Below are 11603 nucleotides of genomic sequence, written 5' to 3' on the forward strand. Positions count from 1 at the left end.
CTCTCCTGCCGCCCGCTGCTCCCCTCAGCAGTGTACTTCGGTCCTTCTGCCTGCTCTGCTCCCCGCTCTGGCTCTGGTGAATTCTCTCACCCTCCCGTGCTTCTGACTGTACCCAGTGCATGTATAAACAAAAAAAACAAACAAACAAATAAATAATAAATAAATAAAAACATGCCTCTATAAAAAAAAAAAAAAAGTTTAAAATAAATAAATAAATAAATAAATAAATAAATAAAAATTTAAAAAAAAAGAGTTCTAAATCTAATAACTGACTATTTCCAGTGGCAGAGTCTGGAGAAGACGCGCAGATATGGCACCTTGCAAGGGGAAGGAAAAGAAGGAAGAAAGGTCATCAGCCTCGGACCTCAGGTGGCTGAAGAAGAAAACGTATTTGGTGTCTGCCACATCTTTGCATCTTTCAATGACACTATCGGCCATGTCACTGATCTCTCTGGCAAGGAAACCATCTGCCGTGTAACTGGTGGCATGAAGGTGAAGGTTAACCGAGATGAATGCTAGCCATATGCCGCTATGTTGGCAGCCCAGGATGTGGCCCAGAGGTGCGAGGAACTGGGCATCACTGCCCTCCACATCAAACTCCGGGCTACAGGAGGAAATCGGACCAAGACTCCTGGACCTGGGGCACAGTCAGCCCTCAGAGCTCTTGCCCGCTCAGGAATGAAAATTGGGCGGATTGAGGATGTCACCCCCATCCCCTCTGATAGCACCCGCAGGAAGGGGGTCGCGGTGATCGCCGTCTGTGAACAGGACTCTTCACATTATTTTCTGTTAAAATAAATTGGCTTCTTGTAAAAATAAACAAACAAATAAATAAATAAATCTAACAACTGAACTCAACCATTATAGAACATAAGAGACAATTTAGCATCAAGGAAGAACTTTATTTTTTTATATTTATATATTTTTTCTTTTTTTATTTAAATTTTATTTTTGTATTCCCCATACAATTACAACCTCCTTATTTTGACCCCAATTCCTCCTTTCCCCGCCCCCTACCCCCCATAGAGTATCTCTGGTTCATAGTTGTTTGTTGATTTTGATATTTTCTTTCTTATAGTTATTCTTTTTCCTCGTCCCTTATTTAAGTTTTCTAGATTCCTGCTATGAGTGAGACCATCCGGTATTTTTCTTTTTCTTTCTGGCTTATTTCGCTGAACATGATCCCTTCCAGTGCTATCCATGTTGCTGCAAATGGCATGTGTTGATCTTTTCTGAATGCTGAGTAATATTCCATGGTGTATATGTACCACATCTTCTTGATCCAGTCATCTATTTTTGGGCATTTGGGCTGTTTCCAAAGCTTAGCTATTGTAAACAGTGCTGCTATAAACTTAGGGGTGCAGGTGCTCTTTGGAATTGATGTTTCTGTGTCCTTTGGGTAAATACCTAGGGGTGGAATTGCTGGATCATATGGAAGCTCTATGTTTAGTAGGTCCAGAAATCTCCACACAGCTCTCCATAGTGGTTGGACCAGTTTGCACTCCCACTAGCAGTGCAGGAGAGTTCCTTTTTCTCCACAACCTCACCAACATTTGTGGTTGCTAGTTTTTTTAATATGTGCCATTCTCACTGGTGTAAGATGGTATCTCATTGTAGTTTTATTTTGCATTTCCCTGATTACAAGTGATGTTGAACATTTTTCATGTGCCTATTGGCCATTTGCATTTCCTCTTCGAGAAGTTTCTTTTTAGCTCTTCTGCCCATTTTTTGACTGGATTATTTTCTTTGTTTTTGTTGAGTCTCATCAGCTCTTTGTAGATTTTTGTGATCAGCCCTTTATCATTAGTGTTTCGCACTAATGATTGACATCCTCAATCATTAGTGCAAAAATGTTCTCCCAGTTGGTGGGGTTTCTCTTTGTTTTAGTTATTGTCTCTTTTGCTGTGCAGAAGCTCTTTAATTTGATGTAGTCCCAGCTGTTTATCTTTGCCTTCACTTTGGGTGATGTGTCTGTAAAGATGTCTTTGATGTGCATATCATGTAGTGTTTCGCCTATATTTCCTTCTATGTATTTTATGGTTTCTGGTCTTATGTCTAGTTCTTTAATCCATTTTGAGTCGGTTTTTGTGCATGGTGTTAGGTAGTAGTCAAGCTTCATTCTTTTGCATGTAGCAACCCTGAAGAACTTTAAAATCTCTTGATATTCAGGGCCTCCCTGGAGGCTCAAGGGGTTAAGAAGCAACCTATGAAGCTGTCTGCAGCCACTGCAGCACGAGTTAGATCCCAGGCCAGGGAGCTACCCATATAGTGCAGCAGACCTCTCCTGACTTGCCCACTGCTCCCCTCAGCGGTGTATTTCAGTCAGTCTGCCTGTTCTGCTCCCCACTCTGTCTGGTAAATCCTCACCACCCACACCTCTGGCTTATACCCTAGTTCTTGTCTGTGTAAGTAAATAATTTCTTGATATTCAAACTAATCTTAGTTATAGTGTCTTTAGAACAACATTAAAGACCAAAAAAATGTATAAAGAAATTGCTTATTGTGCAAACAATTTCAGACTTTCTGACACTTGCTGAAAGTGCATTTATTGAGACTTGTCAATGTTGTCTTGAAAAATAAAGCTTATCCCAGATATATAATATCTAAGAAATGATAGAACTTTTAATGAGATTATGTTGGGAAAGTTTCCAAGATGAATTAACTCTTAAGTACTGGGTTTCAGAAAGTAAGAATCATTATGATTTTCAAAAGTATTTTGAGATCAAACATCTGATCTGGAATATATCATCAATTTCTCCAAAGCAATGGACCATATGTGATGATGGTCAACTATTTCAACTATTGCAAAGCAAAGGATATTTTGTGCATGGAAGAATGCATGGATGAAAAAATTCTCTTGCCAAGCTCTTTCTATTGACTTCCAGGAAATTAACAGTGACAGGTTTCCTGATGTCAGTTCATCTTTTCCACCAGACTTCTTATCCATTTTAATTCCCTGATGAATTGACCAGATAAGTAAATTCACACTATGTTGGCATCAAAAACCAATATTTTATGTGCCTTCAAAAAATTCATTAAATTTGGCTTTTGGGCAAAATTTGCCCTCTCAGGGAAAAGAATTTCAAAACCTTTTGCAGACCTCTACAACAATTCTTACTTGTTCAAAGATATTTTAAGTAGATTGCTTGAAAATAGAAATATTGGCATCAATTTCCAGCTGTTAATGTTATTTAAACTGGAAGTAGCAGGGCTTACAAGATCTTCCTGTTTCTGGGAATAATGTTTTCTTAATAGGTGAGAACCTTGTGATATTGCTGTATAGTAGGGATTTTCTTAATGAGCAATTTTCCCAAATGAAAAATATTATTTTTCATAGAAAATATAGTCTAACATATTTTAAACTACTTATATAATTCTAAGAACACCTAGAACTTTATTTGGAGAATAACTGAGAACAACCTTCTAAAAAAGAAAAGACTACACCTGGACAGGCTAATGTTTCTTGTACATGATCAAAATTTAAAGCCAACCATATGGCTTCATTAGGAGAGCAGTTTGCTTGAGTGAACAGGTCTATACTCTTGGGGTGACACTGTTTCTAGCTTATTGACTACTCCCATCATTGCCTATTTGTCACAAAATGAAAGCAGAGAAATGGTCTCCTGGCATTTAATTCCATAATTTTCCTTGCCTTCAATGACAAAGCCTTTTGAATAGAGATCTTTAGTAAAACAACAATGCTTATGCCCCCTCCAAACACTTATTCTAAAATTCTGTAGGTTAGGATTTAATATTCTTTAGTGCTAATTCTGCTTTTATCACAGGTAATGAGCCCTAAAACAGGTTAAATTTTTTTCTTACAATGTTTAGGTTGCCTATGAAGTTTTCTAACTCACTTATAAAAGCTCATAAACCAGTATTTGATGTATATCATTTCCCTTTATATGTTTCTTAATTTATTAAAACAATTGATGGTTTCTCATAAAACTGAGTAAAGCTCTTTTGAGCTTTTGTACCTATATTCTTTTGCTTTAAAAAAATAATTGCTATACACTTCAAGCCAATGGAAATATGAAAAGCCATGAATGGCTGTAGACTTCAAAGCAAAATATTAATAGAGACAAACATGAATATCTTGGTCATTAAGGATAATACAAAGGAAGACATAACAAATATATAAAGCAAATATCATCAACCCGAAGGAAGAAATTGATGGCAATACATAATAGTAAGGTGCTGCACCTTCCCCTGCAGTGACCTTTAGGGCTAACCGGCCCTAGGTCCGGCTGGGCAACCAGCGCGCAGGGGAAGAACAGCAAAACCCTACCTGCTGCACCTCCCCCCGCAGTGATCTTTAGGAATGGCTTTCGCCACGGTCCCTAGATCCGGCTGGGCAACCAGCGCGCGGGGGGAGAACAGCCTGAAGCAGAGGAAGTGCAACGGAAGTTCCCTGAAAAGGCAGAAGCTTATCAATAGATAACGACCACCAAGAACCACTACAAGAATGCTAAAAATCTTATCCCTCTTCCTAGAACTACAAACTTTAATCCCTTATTTGTCTTTCTAAACTTCCTTCTTTCTTCTATAATGGTCATTGCTTGTTATGTAGATCACCTCCCTGATAGTGGTAGACTGAGCCCATGAGCAAGCTAATTTCCTTGATATTCATTCCTGTGCTTTTGGAAAACATATATATACTGGTCACAAATTTAGAGAAAATTACACTCAGATTTTCACTCTTGAAGTGTGTCTGTTTGTCATTTCTTTCGCCGACGCCCTGACCACCCTGCACGCTTCTCTCAACCCTGAGGTGGCCTCATAGTCTACTGCTGTGCTGGTCCGCGGCAGTAAGGGACTTTAACATACAAATTTTACAGCAAAGGACATATCAGACATAAAACCACTAAGGTAAGAATGGCCTTGAATGACAAATTTTTATATATATATATATATACATATATAATATCAATATATAATAGCAATAGGTATATAATTATAATATCAACATGATAGATAATATCAATATAATAACATATTTTAATACATTTTTATCTATATGTGTTAATAATATAACATGATATATATCATATTTATATTGTGTGTGTAACATTGATTTACAAGTTTATTTGTGTTTTATAGATATAGGATCTCCCCCCTCAGGTGTTGTTACTATGCCACAACCAAAACCAAATCACCCATAGTCTACCATTGTAGTCCACTGTATCCCCTCCTCTCTTTGTTCTTGCCCCTCTACCTTACCCTCTGGTAGCTTCAGTTCTGCAGAGCAATTTTCTAGCCTTTGTTATTAGTTTGGCTTTATCTGACCTTTTGTTTTGTTTCTCTTTCTTTTTTAAAAAAGATTTTATTTATTTAGTTTTGTGTAGAAGAGATGGGGGTGTAGGGCAGTGTGTGTGTGTGTGTGTGTGTGTGTGTGTGTAGGGGGATGGCGAGAGGATTCACCAGAGACAGAGTGGGGAGTAGAACAGACAGATTCACTGAAATCTACTGCTACGGGGAGCCCCAGGCAAGACAGGAGAGGTTGGCTGCGCCATATGTGCATTAGCTCCCTGGCTGAGGAATGAACTCAGGCCATAGAGGTGATAGTGCTGAGACTTAACCCCTAGGCCACCAGGGATGTCCCTCAGTATTATTTTATCATTAATGTTTATTTTTATGAGTTCCTCCTTAGTCAGAATTTAGTTTGACTTCCCAGAACCCAATAATGAAAATTATTGCTATGTCCAGTATATTTTCCTTCACTCTCAGTTATACACAAACAAAGGAAAGTATATATTACCAGCCAATAACCCCAAATCTGATCTCTTCCACTTTTTTGGTAAAATGGACACTGCCGAGATTTGTAAATTCTTCTTTATTTGATACTAAAATAAAAAGGAAAGTTTATATTTAAGCTATGTATTAAAAATTTATATTTTATTTTATTTTTAATTGTGTCATTTTTGTTGAGATAATGTTGTTTACTAATACTGTATATGATTCAGAAATATAGATTCACATCTCTTCAGATGTATGTTACACAACCACATGTACCACCAAAGCACTCATAATTATCCATTGCAGTCATAATTCACATCACTTTGCTAGCTGCTCCCATCCTTTTCCTCTGGTAAAGTCAATTCTGCAATCAGATTTTGAGAGTTTGTTTGGTTTAGTTCTGTCTGTTCCTTTGTTTTGTTTTTCTTCTTGTTACATTGAGTGAAATCATCCAGCATTTGTCTTTCTCCTTTTGCTTTATTTCAATCCGTGGAAATTCTCTATTCTACAATGGAAGTAACTTTTCGTATCTACAAGGCCTCCTGAAAGATTTTTCCAATCTGTATTCAATCACATCACACACACACACAGAAACACACCTTCATGAAAAGATTAATTCTGCTTCCATCTCAAAAGTAGTTTGTCCTGACCCTTTTACATTGCAGGTGGAAATGTAAACTGATCTGGCCACTATGGAAAGCTGTGTGAAGGACCCTCAAATTATTAAAAATGGAGCTACCAGCTATTCCACTCCTAGGAATCAGCCCAAAGACACAAAAACATTAATTCTTTAAAAAAAAAAAAAAAAGATTTATTTATTTATTTATACAAGCACTGGGTACAGCCAGAAGCGCGGGAGGGTGAGAGAATTCACCAGTCAGAGCGGAGAGCAGAGCAGGCAGACTGATGAAGTACACTGCTGAGGGGAGCAGCAGGCGTGGCAGGAGAGATCTGCGCACCATGTGGGACCCTCACACAGCGGCCGGGGATCGAACTGGTGCTGCAGAGGCTGTGGGCAGCTTTGCAGCCCAGCGCTCAACCACTGCGCCACAAGGAAGGCCCCCCCAAAACATTAATTCTAAAGGAAACTTGCACTCCTATAGTCATTGCAGCAGTATTTACAATAGCTAAGATATGGAAAAAACCTAAATGCCCTAAAGAGATGACTGGATCAAGAAGATGTAGTCTATATACACCATGGAATACTACACAGCAATCAAAAAAGACAAATTCATGCCATGCACAGCAACAGGGATGGAGCTGGAAGGGATAATGCTCAGTGAAGTAAGACAGAAGGAAGAAGAAAAATATCAGATGGTTTCATTCATAGAAGGACTTTAGGGAAATAGAACAAAGGGTCAGTTGAAAAAAAAAGATAAAACTTGCGGGCAAACTATAGAGCTGAGACATACTGCAGGGGAAGGGAAGGAAGAGGGGTTAGAAAAGGAGAGGAAAGACTGCAATGGACTATGGTGATGGTTCACGGGTTATGTGGTAGTGGGAATTTTTATGAGGATTATACCTGAGGAATAAATCAAATATTAAACAAAAATGAACAACAATTTAAATGAATGAATGAATTAAAAAGTAGTTTGTTCTGGGCCTCCCCGGTGGCGCAGCGGTTGAGCGCTGGGTTGAGAAGCTGCCGGCGACCTCTGCGGCGCAGCGGTTCGATCCCCAGCTGCTCCCCGGCCACCGGAGGAGGGTCCCACATGGCGTGCAGACCTCTCCTGCCGCCCGCTGCTCCCCTCAGCAGTGTACTTCGGTCCTTCTGCCTGCTCTGCTCCCAGCTCTGGCTCTAGTGAATTCTCTCACCCTCCCGCGCTTCTGACTGTACCCAGTGCATGTATAAACAAAACAAACAAACAAATAAATAAATAAATAAATAAACATGCCTCTATAAATAAAAAAAAAAAAATGTGTTAAAAAAAAAAAGTAGTTTGTTCTGACAACACTAGTTAACTGGAGGCAATCAATATGCATATTTTAAGGTAATGAATCACAAAAACTTGAAAGTACAAAAGTATTGTTATCCTATACCTCTATACCTCGATATCATATACAGTGTTGTAAACCACTATTGTCTACATTTAAAATATAATAATAATAATAATATATAGGAAATGGCCAAAATAAAAGTACAAAGTTAAAACTCCTGGGGATTTAAGAGAGTGGAATGCATTTTCTCACTGTCATGAATAAACCTTTGTTATCTCTAAGAATGATCCCAATTTCAAATATGTACATGTATCACTGTGAATTTATGAAGGAAATCACTGCCACAGTGGAATTCTGTGCCAAAGCATTCTGTGAGTTATTTCCAGAACTGGCATGATGTGGAAGTCTTTGGAGGAGAAAGTGAATTGTCAGAATCTATGACTGCAAACAGATAATAAGGTTTGCAAAAGTTCAACATTGATATAAATGTGAAAATAAAATATTTTTTCCTTTCTGAAAATAAAATATTCAACTTCCAAGTGAAGTTGAAAGCACAGGTGAGAGGCAGTATCAGAAGATGGCGCTACTCTCCAAGAGAGAGGGCATTCTTTTTCTTTCTTTTTTTTTTTTTTTTTTTTTTTAAAGATTTATTTATTTATACAAGCACTGGGTACAGTCAGAAGCATGGGAGGGTGAGAGAATTCACCAGAGCCAGAGCGGGGAGCAGAGCAGGCAGAAGGACCAAAGTACACTGCTGAGGGGAGCAGCGGGCGGCAGGAGAGGTCTGCGCGCCATGTGGGACCCTCCTCTGGTGGCCGGGGAGCAGCCGGGGATTGAACCGGCGCTGCAGAGGCTGCCGGCAGGTTCACAACCCAGCGCTTAACCGCTGCACCACCGGGGAGGCCCAAGGGCATTCTTTTTCAAGCAAGTTTTCTGCAATCCTTTACTGACTGGTAGATAACAGGCAAGGGGCAGAAAGACTACTGAGGTTTGGATAATGAGGGAGACTCGTTAATGAGAATGATTTTATTATAAAATATAATCTTTCCTTCTTTTATTCAATGAACATTTATTATATACTATTTGAAATGTTCTGAATGGTGGAGAATTTAACAAACAGCTTTGCCTGTAAAAAGCTGAGAGTTTATCAACATTGATTGTATATACACACATGCTCATGTATGCACCCAGGACTCTTGAATAAGCTAATTGCATACAAATAATACAGCTAGAAAATGTTTGGACATTACAGAGGACAGTGATTTTAGGTAGAAAATAAAGACATCATAGGAATAGCAAGTGTTATAAGTTGTCTGGGGAAAAGGGTACATACATGTAGATGACACATGGAATTTAAGACTGGGGAGGTAAGTTGAACTGAATATGAAGGCCTTTGAGAAGCACGTGGATATGCTTGTACATTTTTTATAATAATGAATTTCTCCTAAAATATTTTAAGCCAGGGAGTGACATAATCAGAGTTATGCTTAAGGAATGGTAGTGGGGAGAAGTTAAAGGCATGATAGAGGGAGAAGAGGAAAAGTCATAAAAAAAGCTGACACTAACAACTGATTCTTGAAATTTGTCATATGGATATATCAATGCATTTTGCATGAGGAAAAATAGCTTGACCTTTAAGAGTCTCCATTTAATATTTATCCAGACAGGTAAGTTATTAAGCTAAAATTATTCCAGATGTTGCCAGTGTTTACCAAAGTTTCTTCCTGGTATTTCTTGTATTTGCAAATATATTGCAATAATGTGACCAATGCTTAGAAGTGGGTGAAAAAAAAAACTTACCCTCCTTTTGCCATATCTATGTTTTCTAAGTGGATGGAGGAGCCTGGTGATAGGATTTCTATCTACCCTTGACTCTGGCAAAGAACGGAGAAGGGTTTTAAGGAATATGCTTGCTGTGACTCCTTTTCTTTCCAAACCCTTCTCACATAGAACATTATACTGATCTATTTTTTTGGAGCAGTAAGAAAGTGTGAGGAAGATGAAATTGAAAGCTGTCTCAAGAGAATTCTTATGCAAATAAATATAGGTGCAGAAGATTTTTTATTGCACTGTATTTGGTAAAATATGCTGTCAGCTTTCATGCTAACAAGAGTCGAAGAAAAAGTTTATTACTCAGCAAGGAATTGTTTTTACTATTTCCTCATTTATCTCATAAAGGTTTATGACTACCAGATACATGTTATCATGCTAAGGGGTAACTGTCAAGGACTCCCTTTAAAATTCAGAGAGCGGTGTAACAGCCAAAGGGACACAGGAACATGAATTAGCACGATATGTTTTGAGGAGTGGGATGTGCAGGGAATGAGAAGGCAGAGACCAGATCCTGAAGAGCCTTATATAAATCACTAAAAGGTCTGGAATTTACCTTGTAGCAAAAGTGATTCTTTTTGATGACCATTTCATATACTCAAAACATGAAAGGAATAAACAGCATACTTTACAAACAAAATCTGTTCTGGTTGGCATTTCTTTTGATCCTCTTCTGAATTTTCATGACTCATTCAATATTGACACAATAAAGAAAGACAGTTGCTAGCATGATAACTGTCGGCTGTGCCAGGGTTTGGATAGATATAAAGCTGGGAGATAGAACTACTTTGCAGTAGAGGACATTTCGTGGTCCAAGCAGTAATATCTGAAAGTGAAATTTAAAATGATGTAACACGCCATGGGGAAAAAAAGGGCTAAGATTTACTTAATTTGCTGAAGTAAATAAGCTAATTCATATGAAACACTTAGCACAGTATTTGACACCTAGCCCTCCGCATTTGTTAGCTAGTGATATTAGTACTATTATTTAATTTTTAGAAGAAAATCAGAGTAGGAAGAAATGAGGAAGATCATAAATGCAGACCAGGATTATTCGCTTGTTAGCTCAGCAGGAACATATCCCAACTGATACAATCAGCAGACACTTATCAACACGTTCTCTGTGCCAGCCACAGATGTAGGCTGTGAGGACACAGCAGGGATGAAAGAGGACAAAAGTCCTTGTTTTGTGGAGTTTATTCTCTGGCAGTTTGGCTGAGGCTTGAGAGTCTGCAGCCAGGGTCATAGAATTGACTTCCAGATCTGTGGGTAGCTGCAGTGACTCATTCTACATTCTCCTGAAAACCTGCTGAGCAGGGTTCTGGTGAAGAGAAAGATGATGTCCAGGAGACATGGCACCAACCCAACCCCTGTCACCCTGTACAGGACTCACTATTCTTCTGGCTATTTCTTTTGTATCTCCGGGCCCAGTGCCCACCTCACACCCCTTGTCGACTTCTCCCCGTGGGGAGGGTGGTCTCTTTAGATATGTGATTCCTACTGTGATGTTGCCCCAGCTACACAGCGGGCACTTGTGCAATGGAGTTCAATTTGAAATTGGATATTAATCTGTTATCAGATCAATTTAGACTTTGAAGCTCCGTAAGCATATTTTCTGTTTTTTTTTCTTTCTTTCTTTCTTTTTTTTTTTTTTTTTTTTTTTTTAAGGATTTCAGGAACTCTGTCCAAGAACCTTGGGCAGAGACCAATAAATCTGTTTCTATCATAATCACATCACATCATGTTTTAAAAGAAGAGTTTGGTGGGGTCCCAGAGGAAGCTGGTCTTAAATCCAGGGCGTGTACCCAAAAGTCCTATGTCAATTCGTCACACCTCTTCTGATGTACATTTCCACACTATGCCTACCACCAGAGCACCAATAATCCTCCACCATGGTCCTCTGTGCCCCCTCCCCTTTTTGCTCCCCGACCACTACCATCCCCTTGGGACAGAAACCCAGATTTCTAGGGTTTGTCTGTTCCTTTGTTTTGTTTCTCTGTGTTCCACAAATAAGTGAAACCATCCAGCATTTGTCTTTCTCTTTCTGATTAATTTTGCTTAGCACAATACCCTCCTGTTCCTTTCATGTTGTCACAAAT

General features: G+C 38.8%; 1 pseudogene; it reads left to right on the forward strand.

The window, feature by feature from the left end:
* Positions 1-298: 298 nt before the first annotated feature.
* On the forward strand, positions 299-798 carry LOC119230338 (40S ribosomal protein S14-like; annotated as a pseudogene).
* Positions 799-11603: the final 10805 nt, after the last annotated feature.

This window comes from Talpa occidentalis, unplaced genomic scaffold, assembly GCF_014898055.3.
Source record: "Talpa occidentalis isolate TD23 unplaced genomic scaffold, MPIMG_talOcc4v2.1 talOcc4.667, whole genome shotgun sequence".
Lineage (NCBI taxonomy): Eukaryota > Metazoa > Chordata > Mammalia > Eulipotyphla > Talpidae > Talpa > Talpa occidentalis.